This window comes from Desmodus rotundus, chromosome 11 (genome assembly GCF_022682495.2).
Source record: "Desmodus rotundus isolate HL8 chromosome 11, HLdesRot8A.1, whole genome shotgun sequence".
Taxonomy (NCBI): Eukaryota; Metazoa; Chordata; class Mammalia; order Chiroptera; family Phyllostomidae; genus Desmodus; species Desmodus rotundus.
In genome coordinates, this window is record NC_071397.1 from 25,819,102 (window position 1) to 25,844,390 (window position 25,289).

The 25,289-nt window shown below is 34.2% G+C and overlaps 1 protein-coding gene and 1 pseudogene across 1 annotated transcript in view; both read right to left on the reverse strand.

The window, feature by feature from the left end:
* Positions 1 to 25,289, reverse strand: part of EYS (eyes shut homolog) — a 1,562,674-nt gene that overhangs the window by 1,420,944 nt on the left and 116,441 nt on the right.
* Positions 13,924 to 15,684, reverse strand: LOC112319259 (oxysterol-binding protein-related protein 9-like; annotated as a pseudogene).

Here is a 25,289-nt window from a genome sequence, read left to right on the forward strand (position 1 = left end):
GAAATAAGCCAAAAATGACCAAACATTTATTAATAGTAATAGTTTTGGTATTTTTTTTTTGGTCCCTGATTCCTATTTAGGAGCAAATGGTGAAACCAAATTTGTATCCATTACCAATTACATTGCATGACCTACTTCTAGTAAGCCTACCTAAAGCCTCCCCATGCCAACAGTATTCAACCAGGGCATATATGGAGCCTTCCCTTTTGTTCACTATAAAACATCTCCACTTCTCTGCCTGTCTTTAAGTTTCTGTCAAATACAGTGGATGGTTCTTGACTCCCTCACTATAACAAGCTCTGAATAAATTGCTCCCACCTGCTGCTTGTTCTCATTTGGGAGGGCTTTGTTTATTTCCACAGTCATACTTGATTTAGTTGCTTCTGGATGATATGATATTCCTGTTCCACCTTTCAGGTCTCCTTTCAAATAACTCATTGGTGAAATAAAAGTAATGCTTACAAGAGAAACTAGGAAATGAGTTTATATTAGTCAGAATTTTCCAGAGAAATAAAACCAAGTATGTGTGTGTGTGTGTATAATGTTTTACTAAAAAAAATCAGTGCACATGATCATGGAGGCTGCCAACTTCCAAGATGTGCATGGTGAATCAAATCGGAAAGCTGGACACCCAAGAGAGCCAATGGCTTTCAGTTGTATTCTAAGTCTGAAGGCTGAAGAGCCAGTAGAGTTGATGTTACAGTTCCACTCTGAATGCTGGCAGGTTTAAGACACAGGAAGAAAAAATATTTCACTTTGAGACCAATGGCAGGAAAAAATGCAAATGTCCCAGCCAAAAGGCTATCAGACAAGAGAAATTCTTTCTTACTTTGGGTGAGTATTTTGTTCTATTCAGTCCTCAGTTTACTGGATGAAGTCTACCCATAATAGGAAGTTTACTCAGTTTACAGATTTAAATGTTGATCTTGTGCAAAAACATTCTCACAGAAACACCCGGAATAATGTTTAACCAAATATTTGGGCACCTCATGTCTCAGTCAAGGTGATACTTAAAGTTAGCCATCCTGGTGGTATACAAGGTTTCTAGCCCCTGCTTTATAAGAAAGAGTAGAAAAAGTTTTCTTAAAAGTTATTCTTAAATTCATATGGTAAAGCAAATGAGCTAGAATTGTTGAAACTAAACAGATGGGTATAGATTTATAATACCACATATCAAAACATGTTACATAGAATAGAATAACATTCCAGTATATTCTTATTAAGATAAACCACACCTGAAAAACCCTAAGTATTTCCTAAGATGTGTGTGTGTTTGCAAAAAAAAAAAAAATTCTAGAAGAATAACACCAAACAGTGAAGACTGGTCCCTCTGAAAATTCACTGTTTTGGGGGTGGGATTGAAAAGAATTCTAGCTTTATCTGTAATGTCTTATAACATGAATGCATTCACTATTATTTGGGAAAAAATTGAAAAATCATTTTAAAAAGAAACAGGTATTGAAGAAGCAGACATCCTATGCTAACAGATATTTTAAGAAAGTTGCTCCTGAAAGAAAGAGAAAAAAAAATGATCTGCTTAACAGAAAAGATTTACACATATGCAGAATAGTAGAACATGTTTGAATATTGATGGGAATGAGCCTTGGAGAGAGCAAGCTGAAGAAACAGAAGATGAATAATGGAGAAGTCAAGAGGCAGGAAATGTGAAGAGGGATTAGACTTTGCTGGGAGCACGAACCTTGCAGAGAGTGCTCAAGCCTCTAGATTTTTTTAATTTGTATTGAGAAGGTAATGATTAGCATAGTGAGACTTTTGGGTAAGACCGTTAGTCTGAATTTCCTGCTTTGACTTTTAGTAGCAGTGTGACCCTGGGGAACTTTCTTAAGACCTCCCTGTGCGTCACGTTCCACATGTGTTTAATAGCAGTAAGAACAGAGTTTCATTTCGAGGGTTATTAAGATTAACAGAATGTATTTTGAACACTTTTTAGCACAATACATGTTTAATATGGGTTGGAAACTATTACTATATATATACATGTTTATTTCACTAAGAAATATGTGGTAAGATTATCAGGAATTGCAAAGGTATACATTTTTAGGAGAATTAAGAAAGCAAGATAAACGGCCGGAGAGCTTAACAATAATAGAGAAAATAATGGTTGTGAAACAACTGCAAGAGTCCATTAAGGGTTGGCAATTGTGATTTTCTAGTTTAGCAAACTGTCTACGTACACTCTCTCCATACTGCCATACAGGAAGAGATGACTTACAATTATCCAACACACACGTGTTTACACTTAGCGCCCCCTTTTACTAATCACTGTGGTTAAGCACTCAAATATTACCTCATTTAATTCTAAAAACGAATTGCTATATAAAATCAGGTAATTCCAGCCTTACTTCTCTACCCAATATGATAACATTTGGAGAAACTTCCCCCAAAAGTATATTCTTAAGCAGCGGGCTCACCATCATTCATTCTAGCATTAAAATACAGCTGTGGTCTATTTATGACACAGAAGCCGTGGCTATCTTTTCAATGTATGAAGAGATTATATCATTCATTTTGTTCCAGACCCTCCTATGACCTTTCCTAGGATTCCACATTCCATACCTAAACAAGCCTTAAAGGCCCTACATGATTTGTCATCCTGTTAGGTCTATAAGATCATACCGCTCTGCCCTCTCTCCCCAGACTTGAGCCATGTTAGAATCTTGCTGCACCTTGATGATTGCAAGAATATGCTCAAGCCTCAGAAACTGAAAATACAGCCTATATTTTTATCATTCTGGCAAAATGGGTAATATAGGTTAAGGAATAACTGAGCCAAATAGAAATTAATAAAAAGAAATAGAACACTTATTAAAAACAAGTTTATATTTAAGTTAAATTATTCTTCATTGTAATTAAAATGTTTATTATTCTATTGTGCTGAAAAATATATACTCTGCAGGTTATAGATTGCCTAGGACTGTGTTATTTCTGCTTCTCTACCCTCATAGGGGAAGCATAAAAAATGATGGCAGGTGCATTACTGAGGAGATGCAACATTTTCTTAAATTGTTTGACCTCAGAAAACATGTCATGGGAATGATGTTTCTCAGAAAGTGTTTTGGGAAGTGCTGCAGAATTGCTTCTGCCTCTCTGTATTTACTCTGATTTGGAATTATGTCACTATACAAGTTAAGAACATGGCCCCCATTATTCTGCAAAACTTTCTGTTCTAAAGAAACAAACAAGCAAACACACATACAACTTACAGAGGACTGGTTAATCACATAACATTTTCTGAGAATTCCTGAATAAATGTAGTGATTTGTGATTAAGAATGTTACCAGCATAAGAAAAATTAACCCATCTATGGCATTAGTTGGATAATCATTTTGAAACTTTTAATCTATTCAGACTAAATGGCTACTACAGAAAAAAAAATGACATATTAAGATTATAGGTTTCAAACAATGCTTATTAAAGAATGAATCATTTAGGCACTACAGTAATCAAATGCAAACAGGTCAATGTAAACACCCACATGACAGAAAGTACATTTTGGCATTAAATCAACTATGCTATAATACTTTGGTTTAATCTTCGTTAATATGAGCTTTCATGAAATGATGTGCTACAAATCAAGTCAGGGATGATGAAAAATTTCATTACCTGTCTGTGGGTATTTTTCCATCCCTGACATAGGTAGAATCAGAGAGAGAGACACCAACAGTGGGACGAAGTATTGGCACTCATATAGTCCATACACCTCATGGTACAGATGAGGAAACTGAAGCTTAGAGAACTGAAGTGATTGGTTAAAATGAAAGCCTCGACTTCTTGTGCTCAATCCAGAAACAGAAGCCATATCCTTTAAACCTTTCCTAGTCTTCTAACTTGTGTATATTTAATTTGTATTTTTGTCCTGAATTACACAAATACATACTTCTTATTTTGAGTCATGTCTTTCAAATTCAAGATGAGAATTCCTTAATTATTTTTGTTCTTTATTTTTCATTTTCAGTTATTTTTATTTTTTCAATTTATTTTTATTGTTTTTTTATTACCATTTATCCCCTTCATTTCTCCTTTCCACTATGCCCCACAATTACCACATTGTCCAAATGAGAATTCATGTGAAAAAGTAGTGAAACATGATACGAATGTAGGCTGCCTCATTTTGAAATTTTTGCTAGGGCAATCTTGTGTGCTGGAATCCTGGATACCCATCTGCTAACTGGGTGTCCCTGACAGGCGTTTTGACCATTCTGAGCTCGTTCCTCATCAGTATAACATATCTTTGAAAATCATAGTGTGCAGTATAAATATAATAGAATGAACTATACAGGATAATGATTGAAACCAAACAAAATAGTAACATATAAAACAGTTTATAATAAAACATATTTGCAAATCAGTATAATAATACTTCAAGTCATCATGTTAACTTATATAGGCAGTCATATATCATTACAGTTGTGCTTATATGTACCAAGTAAATATTGTCATATGTAAGCATCTCTACTTACTAAGAATAAAATAAAAGTAATGTTTGAAAATATAATAATTGTCAATAAAAATAAGTATTATGGCAGTTTGCTATAAAAATCAGTTAAAAACTATGTTCTTGAAGTAAAATGGACTTAGAATTAAATCTTAATTCTTGAAAGTATTAACAATATTCTATTAATTCAATATCTATTGATTCAATTCTCTCTGAAGTATAGTTCTTCAAACACCTTCTGCCAGACATTCGATTCAACCTCTTATGTAAGTTCAAGTCAATGAAAACCAAAGGGAAAAAGCTCATAAAGCTTTGCAGCCACTACAGAATACAGCCATCTGTGAAGACTCATTTCAACATAATTGCTTCAGTGGGTGTACATCTTTGCATAAGGAAGTTTGGATTGATATATTCCTGTGTGTTTGCACATACTAAACATTTGCATTTGTAAGGAAGGGGAGTCCTATTTTGGTCTTTAAACAGTTTTATTCTCATTATACATCCAGAAGGGACATAAGAGCAAAACTGGGTCTAGAATGAGAATTTCCTGCTCCCAACCTTAAGTTTTTTTCTGTTAAATCACTTTTCCAATAGTAGTATCTCAACTGTGTTTTAAAAGAATGGATCAAATTCTCTAAGCTGCCCCAACATCTAATTTCAGTGGTGTAAACTCTCTATGACTAAGAAAGAAAATGAGCTAAGGGAGGTAATAAGAAAAGCTGGGGCGGGGAGGCTCAATTTCAGATGTTTTCATACTCCTCAGCTATTCCATATTTAAGTGAAAGTCAATTCAAACATATCAAATATTTGAGCCAATTTGCGCTTCTAGAACTGAGGATTGTAGAGTTCATTGATCTGAATGATATAACATTTAGAGGAAAATTAACTATTTAAAGTGATGCCAAATGTAGGTAAAATTCTTCTAAGTATGCCTTTTACCAGTAACAATACAAATTTAAGAAGTAAGCACATGTTTTTGTAGAGCAGAAAGCAATAGTCTTTTAAAAATAAACAAGAAAAATAGTTTAAAATCTCCAGTACTACAAAACTGATATAAAGTTTCATTAGAATTATTTTTATTGAGTGCATATGTTTATTCTTTCATTTTAGAACATTCTCACGTGTTTTATATAAATTTATCCATAGGCTCAATCCCCCTACCAGTTGTTTGGTTTTTTTTCTGTTGGCCTCATTTTTTTTGGGGGGGGGCATATTTTCTAAGAATATATCCCTTAAAGTTGGGTGGTACTACTTGATCACACATGCATTGAATAGTTTAAAATAATGACTCGTTTATCTCATGTATGTGTAATAAAGTCAGAAATTCTACATCAGTTTTAAAATTGCCGCTAACGGTAAGTAACTACAGATGAGTGAAACGCTTTTGTTTTGAGTAAACAAGTCTGACTCTCAAGGATCATGAAGTTACTTACAGTTGTTGATAAATAAATATTAGGCTATTATACAATTCATATTTTTAGAAGATAATCAAGCTGAGTTTCAGGGTGAGATAATTAAGTGATTCTGGATCTTTTGCATTTCAAACCCACAAATAAGTCACTTATTATTTTTTATACTCCATGTTATATTTTAACACATTTTTCAATGTAATTATTCATTTTATTTGAAATTTAAATGATGACTTTTCTATCAGAAAAACTTATCTGCCTTTTTAAGATTTAATTACCAGATACATCACATTTAAAACTCTCCCCAGCGGTGGATTAAGCTGCCTGCTAAATGAGTTTGCTCCTGTTCCACAAGGACAGTGGTGTGTATATTAGACACTGTAGAAAGAGTTTGGTGGTAGTCCAACAACACTTCATCAGCTAAATATATAAATTATCTCCTTTCTCACAGTGAAAGAGTATCCCCCAAAGATCCCTTTAATGAATACCTACAGAGCATGAAAAATCACAAGGTACTGGCCAAGGGCTCACTGTTGTGGAGGATGAAACGCAATTTCCCTGGAACCTAGAAATATAGGACCTAGGTATTCTAATAAGCTATCAGGCCGGTAGAATATAAAATCGGGGAGACAAACATGGCTGGAAAGCTGAGACAGAGTTTATATAAATCAAGTCAATAATATATCTATTTGATACAAATATTCTTGATAAAAATACATTTATGTACTATATACTACAAACTTACATGTATTCAGTGCTATTCTGAATATAGACATATTTGACTACCTTTAGCTGTTTTGATTAGTTATGAATCTAAAATCACTTCCAACTCTCTGATTTATCCAGACACTTCTTCATTCCTAATAGGTTGTGAATAAATTTTAAAAATTAGTATTTTTGTTTCTGTACAGGTAATATTTTTTTTCTTATTCAGCTACAGTCATCCCCATTTTCCCACCCCTACATCACACACTCCACACTCAATCCTACCCCCATTGCCTTTGTCCATGGGTCCTTTATACATGTTCCTTGATGACCCTCCCCTATCTTTCTCCCATTATCCCCTTACCCTCTCCATTCTGGTTGCTGTCAGTATGTTTTTTATTTCAGTGTCTCTGGTTCTATTTTGCTTGCTTTTTTCTTTTGTTGATTAGGTTCCACTTACAGGTAAGACCACATGGTATTTGTCCCTCACTGCCTGGCTTATTTCACTTAGCATAATGCTCTCCAGTTCCATCCATACTGTCACAAAGGGCAGGAACTCCTTCTTTCTTTCTGTTGCATAGTATTCCATTGTAAATGTGCCAGAGTTTTTTGATCCACTCATCTACTGATGGGCACTTAGGCTGCTTCCAGCACTTGGCTACTGTAAATTGTGCTGCTATGAACATTGGGGTGCATAGGCTCTTTTGAATTGGTGTTTCAGGATTCTTAGTATATAATCCCAGCAGTGGAATTGCCGGGTCAAAAGGCAGTCCCATATTCAGTTTTTTTGAGGAAATTCCATACTGTTTTCCACAGTGGTTGCAGCAGTCTGCATTTCCACCAGTCTGCATTCCCACCAACAGTGTACTATGATTCCCTTTTCTCCACAGCCTCCTCAGCACTTGTTTGTTGATTTGTTTATGATGTCCATTCTGACCAGTGTGAAGTGGTATCTCGTGGTTTTAATTTGCATCTCTCTGATGGCTAGTGATGCTGAGCATCCTTTCATATGTCTTGGACCCTCTGTATGTCCTCCTTAGAGAAGTGTCTGTTCAGGTCCTTTGCTCATTTTTTAATTGGGTTGTTTGTCTTCCTGGGGTGGAGTCCTGTGTGTTCTTTATATATTTTGGAGATCAGACCTCTGTCCGAGGTATCCTCTACAAATGTGTTTTCCCATACAGTTGGTCCCCTTTTCATTTTGCTGATGTTTTCTTTTCTTCTTCTTTAAAAAAAAATATTTTATTTATTTATTTTTAGAAAGAGGAGAAGGGAGGGAGAAACAGAGGGAGAGAAACATCAATGTGTGGTTGCCTCTTGTACACCTCTCACTGGGGACCTGGCCCCCAACCCAGGCATGTGTCCTGACTGGGAATTGAACTGGTGAAACTTTAGTTTGCTATCCAACTCTCAATCCACTGAGCCCCACCAGGTACAGCTGTTTCTTTCCTTTTTGTTCCTTTATGTTCCTTGCTTTAGGGGATGTATTGGTGAAAATATTGCTGTGTGGAATATCTGAGATTTTCCTGCCTGTGTTCCCCTCTAGGACTTTTATGGTGTTGTGGCTTATATTTAAGTCATTTATCCATCTTGAATTTATTTTTATGTATGGCGTAAGTTGGTGGTCAAGTTTCATTTTTTTTGCACATAGCTGTCTAGCTCTCCCAACGCCATTTGTTGAAGAGGCAAAAATAATTTCATAAAGCCAACTAGACAGAAAAGTCATCTGTCTGCCAATAATAACTAGCATCTGATTCAGATTTAATAGATTACAAAGTATTTTAAAATATATTATTGCATTTATATTTGAGTCAAATTCTTACAACTATTGGACTGATCTCATTTTAAAATATATAATATTCTTTGCTAAATAGTAATCCATATTGATAATTCTCATATTGATAATCTCATATGATTATGTCATATTGATAATTGGTTTTAACAATAGGTTTGGTTATATTCTATACTCCATTTTTATTAATATCTTTGAAGAAGGCTAAAGCAGATTAACCTGATTCTAAAGTACTTAAAGGAAAGTGCAAAGTGTTACATACTTTGTGTCTCTAACTCTATTCTAATAACTTAAATGACTACTATTTGGTAAACCTAGACAGCAACATTAAAGCACTTTCTGTATGGACTGTTCAGACTGACCTGATCATATATATATTTTAAAATTTGGGGGAGTTATGACCATAGAATTGATTTTATATTTTCCTAGTGTTTTTTGTCAGAATGATTTCAGCAGAGCTGCGAACTTAGAAGCTACAAAACAATAATTTTCTCTGTCATCATTTGCATTATACAAATTCAGATGAGGCTCTAATTCCAATACAACACTACTACATTCCCCATACCATAGTGCCAGTTTTTCCAGTTTTCTTTAATCCTCACCCAAGGACATGTTTATTATAGAGAAAGAGGAAGGAAGAAAGAGAGCGGAAATCAAACCCACGACCATTTGGTTTACTGGGTGATGCTCCAACCAACTGAACCACACTGGCCAAGGCTGTCAATTCTCTGTTTAAAACAAACAAACATAAAATAATGGAAATATTTATTAATGTACTTTCTTAATAGTGTGGCTTCATTTTCTCAAACATCTTACTATTGAGAGGACTTTGCCTCTGGTCAGTAATCTGTGGCTCAGAAATCCTGGCCACCCTATATTTCGTGAGTGTAAATGCAACATAAACTGACATTTTTTTTGGTTAGTGTTTTAATTTTCAACCTTAGTTAAGATACAAAAGAAAATTGTATTAGAATTATCATAGTTTTAGAGTAAATTAACTTTAAAAATATTTTGGACCCTTGTGAGAAAGATTCTAAGTTCCAATTTATATGATACCTAACTACCTCATTGATTCTATCCATCCGTCTGGGTGTTAAATAAATTAACTTGCCAGATAAACTATATCTGTAAGTGATTAATGAACTGAAACATTTCAAAATATGTATTTAGCATCATCTGTGTGTACAGTTTCATTCTGAATATATGAGAATGTCTGCAGGCCTTCAAATGTTACCTACAGTATTAAAAGTTCACCTACAGTTTAAAAAGAAAATTTCAATTAAAAGTAAAATTACTTCAGATCATCTGAATCATCAATCTAATCATCTTTTTATGTGAAGTGTTAGGTGATTTTTTTTTTGAAAATCAGGTGTTAAAATGCTTTTAATGATTTTAAGAGAACAGTGTTAAATTCTTAAATTTATACTTGATGGAGTTCTACTTCTAATAATGATGGATACCTTTTGCTTAAGGCCACTGAAAAAATCTCCAAAATGCAAAAAGCAATCTTTTTAAAGACAACAGAAAGTACCAAATAGGGATGTCTTTACAGTGCCATAGAAGTTAAGGAGACAGAGTCTGGATGGAGTCTGGACCCCATTTTCATGATCGGGAAGGTACAGTAGAGAGACCTAACACTTTTGACAGTGTTAGAGGGTAAACAGATCTGGCTGCATAATGTATGGGTCTCAGTGCAAAAGAAAAATATTGGGCTGCTGCTAAAAGTGAGGAAATCAGTCTCCATTACCCAGAGGCCCTCTGCCCCAACTATTGATAAAAGAGTGACCCTCCAGAGATTTCAAACCAGAGCCTGTAAGTGCTCCATACTAGGATGGGGTAGGTGAAAAGTCCCTGCCTAGACCCTTGTCAAATGCACTGTGGTGATGTCAGCCTGAGGGAGAAAGGTTGCCACTTTGCCCCTCTCTGAGCCTCCTGGGGCCTGTGCCAGAGCCCAAACCTCCTGTTCTCAAGTCCAGGCTCTCTGGGTGTTGGAACATGGATCACCTGACCAAGGCATCCTTGTCACTGTCCAGGGTGAAAGACAGATGGCAGCCCCTGAGGAACAAGACCATCAAGGATGAGGATGGTCAGTCAAGGATGGCAGGGAGCAGCTGTCCAGAGAGCCCATCCTTGGAGGAGAGACAGAACAGAAACACACACTGCACACCAAGCCCCCAGCATATTGTCAATTTTCCCAACAGGCCTCTTCACCAAACATAAATTCAAAGATAATTTTTTTGAGAATTTTAAAACTGTGATTACAGATAAGTGAACTTTTAAAGGCAAGCCACCTGTGCATGGAAACCTGAGTGACAGACCCCACTGGTCACATCCTTATGAAGACAGTCCTGGGAATAAGGTGTCTATAGGAAATACTTAACTTTGCCTTTGTGAAACAGAAACAGCCATACACCACAGTGAATTATAAGGTGTGTTAGTCCAGGAGTATCTGTTTCAGAACATCAAGGGCCCTTTCTTCCTCCGTCGTAGACCTGGATTTGTTTTCGAGCTGGGTTTTGGAGGACTCTATGTGTGTTTGTGTGTCCAAGGGGATTCTGAGGGAGAGCTGAACAGGATTGGTTTAACACTTAGGAAATCCTTTCCTGAGGAGCAGCTGCAGAAAATTGAAGTGAGATTCACGAGAAAAAGCATAGATTTTGAATCATCAGGTCTAAACTGGCAGAAGGAGAATCATGGATAAAACGGGGAGTTGAGAGCCTGGAATCAGACGGATATTGCATTGTCATTTTCTTATGGATTGGAGACAAAGGAAAATATTGCATAATTGTGGGGACTTCCACTGAGTAGTTTCCTGTCAGCTTAACATCATAATATAAAATAGGTACATATGTTTTTCAAGAGGTACTATACTGAATTTATAGAATTCTGTAGTTATTATTATGAAATAAGTCAGTTAAAAACTTTGACTAGTTTTATTTTTTCATATTTCCACAATATTAATAATTGGAGAAAAATTGACATAATTAATTATATAAAACAAGTTTATAGAATTTAGTTTCATTTTAGATAAATAGAACTTATGGTAGAAAACCACAATGATGAAAGGATATTCCATTCCTTTATACAAGTATCTTTCATCAGTAAATTCTGAATTAAGTATAATGATGTTAGAAAATCCCTTGAATATTTTTATTGTGTAGATATTAATGGTAGATACAATAGTATTTTTATATTTTAAAATAAGAATCAATAAGGTATAATTGTAATGTTAGATACTTTATGGTAGAATAGATAATTAGATAATATGTATGGCATTAAGTTCTCTAAACTAATCATTAAATACATCTATTTTTACACTTGAAAAATGTAGACTTACATTTTATCATTCTATTTAGAAGATAAAAAAAGAAAGTTAATAACTAGCAATTTCTGTACTTTGTAAATGGTCTTTCTTATCTTTTATTTATCTAATGGCATAATGTTGTTTAATTGCAGTTTTACTGAGATTTCCATACAACTCCTGTTATGTGTCCTTGATACCCTGGCACTGAAGAAAACTATTTTTTATATATACATATGTATATACATAATATTTTATTACATTATTTTATGAAAGAAATTTTATTTTAAAATCATTCTAAATAGTTGTAAGAAAGTAGAATAAAATATAAATTTGTAAACAAAATAATTCAGAATAACTAAATTTTTTTATTTTTAATTTTTGGTAAAGTCTTTGAAAGAATTAGTAAAGAATTAGTTGTTAACCACTGCATTCTTACTGTCTAAACCCTCTGTTGTGAAGGAGAGCAAAATATACCACCGCCAAATAAGTTTCTTTGGCCTAAGGATTATTTGAGTTCACTATTTTTTTTAAAAAAAGTACATACTGAAAAAGCTATGAAAACTGTTATATTTATAAGGAAATTTATATTTGTTATGGTTTCTCTCTGTACCATAGAAAAGGATGACTAAATCTCTGGAAATTCTTATCAACAGGGAAGGCAATGACTTAAATCTGTACCAAAGCTTTATCCTTGTTTACTCTGCTTTGCCTGGCAACCTCACATCACTGGCCTCCCCTCCCCAACATGTTATTTTGTCTTAAGCCAAAGTGGGTAAAGTGGTGACTTGGGCCATTTTGGAGAGTTACTCTGTTTTCTTGGGTCTCTCCAATGTATACAGGAGGTCTATATGCTGTTTAACTTTTTTTTTCTTGTTAATCTCGGGGGATTTACAGAAGGAAGCTTGAAGAGTAGAGGGAAATCAGTTTTTCTCCTCTATAGTTATTTGCCTCGTAGTAACTTCCCCTGAATCATAATTTGTGTCCCTTACTAGATTTTAATTTCCTTAATAATAACAGACACTTAGATCTCTATCTCCTCCATTCCTGTGAGTTACTGTCAGGAAGCCCTTCAATTTTTACTGTGTTTCATAGTATGAATCTGAGGTTTTAAATTAGGTCCTGGAAAACTGAATAAAAGGAGGTCTCGCTCTCCTATATGCCTTTCCTCCTACTCACTGCCACACAAACACACAGCATTATTTGGCTGAATCAGACTTCACTGAGGTGCTTCATGAAGACAGTTCACTGTATAAGAAAGAAATACAAAAGGTAAAATTTCCTTCTTTTTTATGGCTGAGCAGTATTCCATTGTGTAAATGCCCCGTAATATTTTATCTACCCATCTACTGATGGACATTTGAGCTGCTTCCTTATCTTGGTGATTGTAAATAATGCTTCAGTGAACAAAGCAGCTTGGGGTTCCTTAGAATATATTCCCAGAAGTGGGATTGCTGGGTCAAAAGGCAGATCTATTTTTAATTTTTTGAGGTATCTCCATACTGCTTTCCACAGTGCCTGCACCAGTCTGCACTCCCACCAACAGTGAAAAAATGTTCCCCTTCTCCACATTGTCATCAGCACTTGTTGTTTGTTGATTTATTGATGATAGCCATTCTGACAGGTGTGAGATGATTTTTTTTAAAGGTTGGCAAAATTACTTTATGAAGCCTTAAGAAGCACTGAGTATAATTAAACTATAATCCAGACTTAGATACAATTCCAAAATAAAAGTTAGTGTAGGTGAGATGAGGAAATTTCCTAATACTTGATTTTAATACATTGTGCTAATTTTCTAAAATAACTCAGAGGAACCAATATTCACAGTAGAGGGGGTATTTATGAAAAACCTGGCTTTAGGTCTATCATATGTATACATGTGTGTGTCTGTATATATCTCTCCCAAGAGTATATGAACTAAGAAATATATGGTATGCATCTCATCAGCAGGGCTAGAGTGAAGCATTTGAGACTGGGATTTAGAAATGCTTTTCAAAGCATGGGGTTTGGAAAAGGAGCAGACAGGCTGTTTTCAAAACCTGAAGTTTTTCTCAGGACTGAAGTCAAAATTGTAACTACCATAAAAGAGGAAAACAGGGAAGCTTTGCTTGTTTTAATTGTTCATCTGCATCAGAAAGTCCAGTATCCCTGAGATAGGAACCACTGCAATAAGAAGGGAGTAAGTAGGTTCTCCCAAAGGAAGACTGTTGCTTAATTATGCCTACTGCCCTGGTTATCAGGTGTAAACTTTGCATTTCCCAACCTAACGCTTTGCAAGACCAATACTTTTCACTAATGGTTCATTGTAAACCCAACATTCTCCATCTTCATGAAGTAACCTTGTCTCCCATTGAATTTCCTTCTCCTTCCTTTGTCGGGCTTCTGCTATTTGTCTTTCTTTAAGTCTATGCTTGGTTACTGCATCAATATATCTGATTTTTAAGTTGAAAGTGACATCTTTCCAAAGGCAGGGGGATTCATACTCATTCTGATCTTCCAACTTTCTCACTTTCCTCTCGATTATAGGCAACTTTTTGGTATCTATAAAAATTGAATTTTCCCCTGTTGCATATTTTGCATACATTACACCATTCCATTCCCTTTTAAGTGAATAAAAGGACTTTTTGTCATTTGGATAAAAAATCTCAGCAGTAATTCTGTGCTTCTTGCCCCCATAGAAAGATTTCGTGTAGAAGACGATATGTGCACTGTAGCCAGTTCTGGAAAACTTAACCCTGCATTCTCCACCCAGTTCCACCCAGGACACTTTGAGGATAACTTTTTGTAACCACTGGGGAAAGCGAGAATGTAATGTTCATCATGTTCCAGACATGAGGTACAGCCCTGCCCTATGTTGTGCACCCCAATGGACATTCCAAGGAATTTTGATTTGGTCCAGATATGAGCATTGAATTATATCTTCTTGTTAAAACACTCAGCATAAAAGGCTGAAATGGGCAGATGATGGGAGACCTGCTCAGCCACGAATGTTACACTATTTTTGGAAACCCAGAGAACTGATCCTTCTAAAACTAGCTTTGCGCTCTCTTCAGTATCATTTGGTAATGTCCAGTGACACTGAAAGATCTCACCCAAAATGGGGTTGTATGGCTTTTTGGCAACCAATCCTCTCCTTCCAGCATGAAAGGCTGAGTGGTACCATTTCACGACCTGAACCATTTGCTCTCTGGCATCTTTCTGGTCACTAATGCTCACCAACAGGTGCATATATGCAAAAAAGTCTGCATACATTTCTAAAAGAGATCTTCCAAGAATAAATGTTGGAAGAACTACCGTAGTAAGATCCATTCAAAGCCTGACCTGTGACAAGAGGTGCACGATAACACTCTTGTGCTCTTCCAATGAGCACAAGTCGAGTCTGATGTCCCAAGGTAGCTAGTACCGGTCCAATGGGTAGGGAAGATGGGCGCTGCTCTGACTTACACAACTGAGCAGGTTCTGGAGGTAAGACAGTCTGGGAAGGCATTGTGTTGATCACAGGTTCCAAGGGACTAGGTTGGTGTATTGCATCTACAGGATTAATAGTGCTTTTAGCAATCTGCAGCAACACAATGCAGTGTTTAATTGATTCTACCATGTTATTGTTGTCTCTTTGGGAGTTTCAGTTTTCTTTCTCTGTTCATCATCTTTGCAGTTTTGAAGTTTGTCATCAAAAAGCTTTAATTGTTCTATCAGGATCTGAAGGTGAGCATCAGCCTCGTAAGTTTCTTATTAAAGTCTCTAACGCTAGGAACAAATCCTGAATCCAAACCTTGGAGCTGAAGAGTATGACAAAGAATTGTTTCTTCTAAGGCATGGATCCACTTCTCTCGCTCATCAGCGTCACGAGTCTGAGTCTAACATATCCTCGGCGAGAGCCTCTCATCATTTTGTCCTTGGACGTGTAGTAGGAGAGCAGCCCTGCATTGTAGTCAAGCATGAACCAACAGTACTGCCAGTGGTTCATCCCGTTAGTCCACTTGCTCAGTGGCCCCTCCATGATGGACACCATCTTGGGAGCCACCAATGACCAAGATGATATTTCATTGTAGTTTTAATTTGCATTTCTCTGATTAGTGATGTTGAGCATCTTTGCATATGTCTATTGGCCGTCCGTATGCCCTATTTGGAGAAGTGTCTATTCAGGTCCTTTGCCCATTTTTTTAACTGGCTTGTTTGTTTTTTTGGTGTTGGGTTTTGTAAGTTATTTATAACTTTTGGATATTAACTCCTTATCAGATGTCTCAGCAAATATATTTTCCCATTTTGTGGGTTGTCTTTTTATTTTGTTGATGATTTCCTTTGCTGTACAAAAACATTTCAATTTGATGTATCCTTTGAGAATTATGGATGGACCTGGAGAACATTATGCTATGTGAAATAAGCCAGTGAGAGAAAGACAAACACCATATGGTTTCATTGATATGTGGAATCTAATGAAGAAACTGAACTAACAAAGTATATGGGGACAGACTCATAGATGGAGAGCAGGATGACAGCTAGTGGGGCAGAGGTGAGAGGGTGGAGGGATGGAGCAAAAAGGGAAAAGGACTCATGGACATGGACAACAGTGTGGGGATTGCTATTGGAAGGGAGTATAAGGGGACTAAATGATAATGGAAAAAATACAAGAAAGATCAAATTTTTTAAAAAAGAAAGAAATACAACTTCACTCCTGGGAGGTTCTCACCACATTGCTTTCAAATGTATTTTTGAAGCTTCTGACTTTTTACTCTAATTTTCTACTGCCTTCTCTCATTTCTTCCTGAATCCCTAAATTCCTAATAACACCTAGTGGAGCTTTTACATATAATTTGTTAGCTTGGTTTTTACATTTCCATCTACATGTTCTTTCACTCCCTACTGAGCTTTTTTCTAAAAAAGGGTAGTTTCCCTGAAGTAAAAAAGAAAAGAGTAAAAGGATAACAGTGAACCAATAAGAAAGGAGGATTCCATTATATTCTTGTAATATACCCCATACACATAAGAGTACCTCAGAATGATGCAGAAACAAAATTAAATACTAAGTGGATATTAAAAATCACATGTAATAATATTTCAAATAAAAATATCTTGCTTAGGTAAGGAGGTACTTTATTCAAAAAAGCTAATGCAATAAGGGAGACAGAGCTTTGTATTAGGAGGAATGGGACTCTAGTTTAGCGAGAATTCTCTAACCATAAGACCTATAAATTTCTCTAAGGCAGGTAGAAAAAGAAGACTGTCCTTTTTTAGAAAAAGCAAGCAAAGCTAGAAAGACTATGTGCAGGTGAATGGGATGAGTGGGTGGTGTGATAGAATGGTTGATGGTAGATAAGGGGATATTTTTGACTAACCGAACTCTGACTAATATTTATATATATATATATATATATATATATATATATATATATATATATATATATATTTCAGAATGGCTTCTAACCAAAAATATTAAACATACAATTTATAAAATTTCTATCTTTTCCTCTCTTTCATTTTATTTAAAATATTAATTTAGATTTCTTTGACATTTATGTGTTGAAATTTATTTAAACTGACCTTTAATATTTTAAATGTTATTTTAATTTGGGAATAAATTCCATTAGATTGTATCTATTCAGATCAAATTCTATAAAATGATTTTAATGCAAAATTTTAGTTAATAACTAAGTATTAACTTTTAATATATAAGTATACCTAGCTCCTATTAACCACCAGGCATTATTCTAGCTAAAAGAGCTTTAATTTAACACTTAGAGGCAAACTTTTTCTCCTTAATATCTTGTATATTCTTGAAACTACTGCATGTCAGTTGTCTCTTTTCTAATTTATGTTTTCCAATAAAGTGTAATGTATTTCTTATCATTTCTTAGGTAAAATTAATTCAATGCCCAAGCAACCTCCATAATACATTTTTAATAAAACATTTGTTTTCCATACAACTTGAAAAATTATTAATAATTTGCCTATGATTATCAGTTGTTTTAAATTATTCTATAAAAAGAGATTTTTTAAAAATATACTTTGACTATCATTATGAAATATGTAAAGATTACAGTTGTTAAGATATCATGTTAGCTATTTTTTGCCTCAATGAGGCACCAAGAAAGAAATTTTTCAAACTAATTGGATCTCTTACATGAAATTTCACATTTAAAAGTTTTAATAGTTTTTGTAGTTTCTTCTATATGTAACTTTAAAAATAACTTGAGCCAAAGTCATGTATGAGGTACAACTACTATATTAGAAAACATACATTATAAACTGACAGGCACTCTGCAAAGTAAAATAGAGTTAAATGAATTTGAAGGAGAAAATTTCTGGCATGAACTCTACCAGCTCTCATGAGTAAACCACTTACATAAGCTACTACCATAAAATACAATGTTCTACCTCTAAAATATATTTAATTTCCAAACCAAAGTCCACACATTAAGCCATGAAAGAGTTAAATTCAAAAAAGAAAAAGTCTTACATGATCTGCCAAATATCATCGGTCAGTGTCATGTGTTTTCTCTCTCTGTGTCTCTGAAATTAATGAAAGTTTGATTCATCGCTCACACTGCCATTTTCACTCCCTATCTGAAGCAACGGCTATCACTACTATGGCCTCACTTCCACCATGGCAGAGAGAAGTAGACTGTTTACTATTTGACACAGCACACTTTTAGAGAGCCGAGTTTGCTCTTTTCAATGTGTTATTTTTTCCTAGAAAATAGCAAGTTGTTCGTCACAATATTAAAGCAAAAGAGAGGAATATACAAGGTCTGTCCAGAAGGCATCCATCCATGTAATATTAAAAATAGGGACATTTCCTGAAGAAGATACAAGACACAAGAAACATTGTACATAGGACAATGACATCTCAGTCCCTTCAAAGTAGGCACCATGGGACCTCACACAGGTCTCCCAATCGCCATTATCTGCCCTGCCATATTTTCCTGCATCTCATCAACAGCTTGACATCTCTTCCCTTTCAAAGGTGATTTTATTTTGGGGAAAAGCCAGAAGTTGCAGGGTGCCAAATCTGGGCTGTAGGGTGTCTGAGTTACCTGGGTGATTTAATGTTTTGCCAAAAAACTCTGCATGAGATGTGATGCATGAGCAGGGACATTGTTGTGATGAAGCTGCCAATCACCAGTTGCCCTCATCTGCAGCCTTCTGAATTATTCGAATAGTTTCTGAGGAGGAATGTTCAAGCCTAATGCAAAATTTGATGCAGATTCATTATTCTACTCTCTCAGTCATTTTGAATGTGATGGTCACACAGTACACATGCTCCCTCAACAGCATCTACAGCCCGCACTGAGTAATACAGTGAAGTTGTCATTGTTCACACATCTACATTCCAGTCCACTCTCCTCAGCTGTCAGGTTACACTGATGTTATGAAAACTCTTCTCATTATATTAACAATGGCTGGATTTTTTTCCAGAAAGACCTCATATATTAAATAAATTAATCTGGAACAGTATATAGTAGCATGAAAGAGATTTAGTAATCAAAAACAATTAAAAAATGTCACCATAGACAATAAAAGACCAGGGAAATATATCACTCTGAGCTTCTTTCCATGGGGTATATAGATCATGCTATTTTTCTCTATGAAAAAAAACTAAAATTGTGTGAAAACATGAAAGCAAAATGATTAATAGGAGGCTATTTAAAACAAGAACTTGGACTAGGTTCATGTTAGTATTTTTGTCAAAATTGAGAATTCAATGATTTACATCTTGAAATGATACAGAACTATTGAGTAAAACCATGCTAATGAAAACAAACAATTTACCTATTTGGTTTTTGACTATTGCCCATTTGACTACAGTTTACCAATTACATTCATTATTTAGATTCATATCTTAGAAATCTTGCTTAAAACACTGTAAAGCAAAAAATTAATAAAAATCTCTCTAAAATAGTATAATTAGCATTTATGAGAAAGTTATGTGTAATTATGTATAGTTTTTTTTTTATTTCTAGTAATGAATTAGCACAGGTGGTATTCCCTGCTTTGAAAAAAACTCTGATAATCTCAAAATTTTAAACAAATTTTTGCACTTACTTTATGCAAAAAATATTGTTGAATACCAATATAAATTAATTAAAGTACATAAAATATTTGGAAAATGTGTTGCTATAAAGGTACCTTCTCTTCTCCACAAGAAGGGTTTTCCAGTGATATGTTATCTACAGGTTATTCAGTAATATCTTCATCACCTACCTACGAATTCTTTTACTATGTCTTTAGCATTGCATCTTTGAATACGCAATTCAATAACCTCTCAAACTTCCAACCTCTCAGCTCCCTTCTTTGTTTCTTCATCTACTTATCGTCAATCAGGAGGATATCATTTCCTTCAGGGATCCTTCCCTAACTCATCTTGTCTGGGGAAATGCCTTTCCTGAATGCTCCCTCTCTGAAAGCTTTGATAGCTTCTCCACACAATGCCACATTTGCCTATGTGTGCCTTCTGTAGTAATTACCATTTCGATTCGTCCTCTCAGTCCTAATCAACACTTTCTCTTTGGCACTTAACTGAGTACCCCATCTACTGCTGACTTGTTGAATAGATGAAGTCCCTGGTTTACATAGCAATGCCCTACCTGAAAGATTATCAAGTGAGTAATAATTGACTGATTCCTGTTTTATAAAATTGTATAAAGGCTAAATATGAAAAGCAATGTCTAGCCAGGAAGGAACAGAAGATATTAAAGTCAACTCACAGAGAATACCACAGTCAATCTTGGAAATGTTTCAGTTTTGACTGGTGTCAGCCTTGATCTCAGCATCAGTTGACATTAAAGCTCTCCAATTTGCACATTCGTGCATTAGTATGTGGCTTTGAATTTCTGCTTTGTGCTACAAATACTGGTTTTGTTTTGTAACTTTGCAAAAAAGATTAAATTCAAAATGTATTTAGTGTAGTTATAACCCAAAGACTGGTGCAAAGCAAATTTCAGAGTGCTAGCACAAGACAGTCGTCAGACAATAGAGTTTGTTGGTTAGAGTCACTATCAATCAAAAGTAATAAAAGTGATTTCTAACTGAATAGTAAAATTTATGTTTTCATTATCTTTATGGTACACCTAAAATGACCATGCAATAAATTAATTCATTTTACTTTATGGGACAAACTGAATTTATTTCACACACCATCACTAGCAATTCCACTTTAATAGATTTATAAATTGCCAAATAACATTCCGGAAGATGTATTCAGAAATAAATTTACCACCTAAGGTTTTATGTCTTCTCCTGTCTTGCCAGGCCTATTATTGCTTAAATGTTTTTTGTCTCTTTATTTTATAAAATTATTTTATAATATATTAATTTATATCATTTAACAATATATTTACAATTATCATATATAATATATTCAAAAAGACATAATTATATAATTTATGTTTATATAATTAAATTTTACTTCAGATAAAAATACCTTGAGACTCTTTATATTTTTATTTTGATGGAAGGAGACTTTGGGTGGTGAACACACAATACAATATATACATATGTATTAGAAAATTATACACCTGAAATCTATATAATTTTATTAACCAATATCACTCCAATAAATTCAATAAAACTTTAAAAATTTTAAAAACTACAGTGGTAATTTTATTAAAAGAAGCTACATTGTAATTCAAAGTAATTAATGTGTGAGCTTGTGATTAGCCACAAAAGTTGTTTTAAATATTTTTATCCAATCTAAAAACATTAATACCATATTGTTATCTTATAAACTTTTTAAAATGAATAACTTTCATACTTTTGTAATCAGTTGTTGCGAATCAAGGTCACTTTCTAAATCTGAGCTGTGCAATACATAATGAATGACCCATGTGTGGCTACTGAGCATAGTCCAGATTGAGATGTGTTAAAATTATATAGAATTTTAAAGACAATAAAAAATAAAGAACAATGCAAAATTACTAATGGAATGAAAAAATTTTGACAGAACGAAATAATGTTTAATATTAATTTACCTATTTATTTTCACTTTTCTGTACTAGAAATTTTAAAATGCATACATAACTTGAATTTGGTCAATACTAGATATATACTATGTTTCTCTTTTTAAAGATTTTATTTACTTATTGCTAGAGAGAGGGGAAGGGAGAAAGAAATAAAGGGAGAGAAACATCAATGTGAGGTTGAGGTTGCCTCTCACCTGTCCCCCACCAGATACCTGGTCGGCAACCCAGGCATGTGCCCTGACAGGGAATCAAACCAGCGACCCTTTGATTTGCAGGCCAGAGCTCAATCCATTGAGCCACACCAGCCAGGGAAGATATACATCTTATTTCTATTGAACAATGCTGTTCTAGCTTTTGCTCAATTGCCTTTCTGCACATACTTTTATAAATGTACAACAATTTTTTGCCTGAAAAATCTTTCTAAAAATTGTCATTTCACTTTATTGGTACCAACCTAAAATACTAGGCCTCTTAAATTCTGCCTAATATTTTCACTATTTGATGAGGAGAGGAGGTGAATTGATTTTGTGTGTGTGCGCGTGTCTGCATGTGTCCATGTGAGAGAATTTTGAACTTTTAACGTGTCAATCCTTTTTGTGCTATTACATGACATGTCTCATTTTAATCAAACAAGATCTATTATTATTCTTATTTTACAAACAAAGAATCTTGAGGAAGATTGAATAACTTTTCCAAGCTTAATTTTTCTAAGGAAAACATTTTTTTAATTGAGAAAACCTTTATGTTGCAATATATAGCAGCTATTTTTTGAAAAAAAATTCTTAGTAATATTAGACTCTTGAGCATTGTAAATTTCTATATTCAAAATATCCTTTTACTAAAACTATGAGTATCCAAAATATCCATATTCCTTAGCTTGTTTTGACATGAATCACTTAAGGCTATGCTACTTTGATTTCATCCATTCTTATTTTATATTTGTGGAGGCTTTTAGTTGCTTCTAAAGTACTAAAAAGCACTAGCATTCAGCCTGAAGGTTCTTCTTTAAAAAGATAGTGGTCTGTTTTGTTTTGTTTTGTTTTTTTGTTTGTTTTTACCTTTAAAAAAAATCATTGCTGTCTTTTATTTTAATGGTTGCTACCTTAGATAATTCACAAATATTCTCAAATTAAAAGTTATTTTGTAGCTAGAGTGATTCTCAGTCTTTCATGTAGTATTAATCAAACATGTTTGAGAAAAGCCTAGAGTATCAATGTTATTTTCTCTTACGATCGCTGATCACATTTTGTCTCCATTAGCATGGACTTTCCTACAGGCAAGCTGAGGTCAACAGTCAGCTTAGATGTCATCCATAGGCAGAGATCATTCACAATTGTCTATTGGACATTTTCATGTACTATTATTACAATATTGTCACATAAATTGTGCTATTAATATTTCACAGTGTACAATCCAAAATTTGCATAGAAAAACTATTCCCACTCACCAATAAACTTTCAATGCTGAGGAGATTTCTTTATTCACCATTTTATTTTCTCTCACAATTCCTTCTATCAGTTTAATATTATCATTTTAATCCTCACCTGATGCTATTTTTTACTATTGATTTTAGAGAGAAAGGGAAGGGGAGAAAGGGGGAAAGAAGGGGAGAGAGAGAGGCTGAGAGATGGAGACAGAGAGAGAAACATCTATCGGTTGCCTCCCCTATGGACCCTGACAAGGCATCGAACCCACAACCATTTTTGTGTATGGGATGATGCTCCAACCATCTGAGGAACCCAGCCAGGGCTGATCGTTTATTATTAAAGAATCTGTAGTGTGTCCCCTTTTCTTATATCATTTGTCACCGAGTTCATGCTCCCATTATCTTATATGTACTTGTTAATCTAGATGTTGCCTTCCAGCTGTATGCTGTTCCTATGTGCTTTATTTGTCTAAATGGAATATGGTGAGCATTAAAGGGCTATGTTTTGATATTTTCAAGAATTAATACAACAGCTTTATTTTAAAGTGCCAATATTTACAATATTTGGAAATTATGTACCTCTAAAATATTTAAAATAAAAAAAGTTAGATGGCATTTGAAACTGTATGGAGACATAGTTTTACAAAATGTTTTTGTTGGTTAGAAATGAAAAAACAATTAAAGACCTGTACCCTAATTCTATTTTAAATCTATTAAAATACATGCTTTTGTAATCTTGAAAGTGCTGATACATATGTAAATATGACTTACTCAGCATTAGTAAAGAGAATTTTGGGTATATATTTGATACCTTTTCATAAAAAAGTAACTTTTCAAGTTATTTATTAAAATAACCAAGCAAAATAGTGTATTTTTAACACAAATATTTCACATCGTCCTAGTTTTCTCACTTAATTTTTTCACTGTAATTTTTCTTTCTATTCTTTCCTATGCCACATTAATTTTTTCAGAAAATATAGAAAGAATAATTGTATACATTTGTAACATGCACACTTAATGGAGACAAAATAATTATTAGTTTACTATCTGACCATTGTATTTCCTCTGAACAAGCTATCTCTGTTCAATAGATAATTTTTTAACATATTGTCTTAGCAAAATGTTCTCAGTGAACATCAGAAATGAACAAGAGATGTAAATGCGAACTAGCAGAAGGGAAAATGTCAAATAAGTATGTCAGCGCAACAGTAAGTCTTGTAGCTGTGCAAAAATGACCCCTTGAGGGTCATAGACAAGGGCTTTGAAAATGAAGGGTTAATATACAAGTACTTTTGCTGTCACTTGTAACTCATTGTAATATATTCCATACCATTGTCTATAATACTTACTGAATGTAAAGAATTAAGTAACTGAAGGAAATGAAATATTAGAAATGTCTAAAATTAACACATGCAGGAATACTGAACTAAGTAAATTATATTCCCTCATATCCCCATCGCAAGACTGTCTGGAAATATTTGATTGGGATGTTTAATTTCTCAACATATGTGAGTTGAAGTTTCAACCTATTTTATTTTAAATTTCAAGAGACAGAGTTCCCTCAGCAAACATCACTTAGACATAATTCACCTGACCAAAATGAGAGGGAAAAAGTACTATGTGAAGTTATTCTTATTTCTATAGTCAGCTGTAGAAGTTTCCTTTGGTAATGTTAAAAATAAAATGTGTTGTGATTTTAACAATTCTCTGCATGAATTACAGTTTAAATACTTAATTTTGTAAAAAATGTGATATTAATTGGCTAAGATTGCCAAGGCAATTTAATATCTGTGGGTGGTTTGAAGCTGATGCTGATCGTTGATGCTTCATCAAGTTTAATAAAATGATACAGCTATTTTTTTTTGCCTGAATAAATTCTAAGCAAATGAAGCATGTAGTACTACTGTTTCAGCAACACATCAAGTCTTACAATGTTAGTTCTGGAAGGAGTTATCCTTTAATTCACCTTCTTCATTTTACTGGTAGAGAAATTGGGGTCTGGAGATTTTAAGTTAACTGTACAAACATTTTTAGAACAAGTCCCAGCTGCTGAGGGAGACTTGAATTTATATCTCTAGGTTTCTGCTATAGTCCACACTCCTTTTATAGCAAAATACTGCCTAAGGCTCAGTGAAAAAGATAACAGTAATGTTTTTTATTAATTTCACCAATGAACACAATTGAATCAAAATACTATTGTAATAATCTCACTTAGAAAATACATTGTATTTCAGAAAATCAATA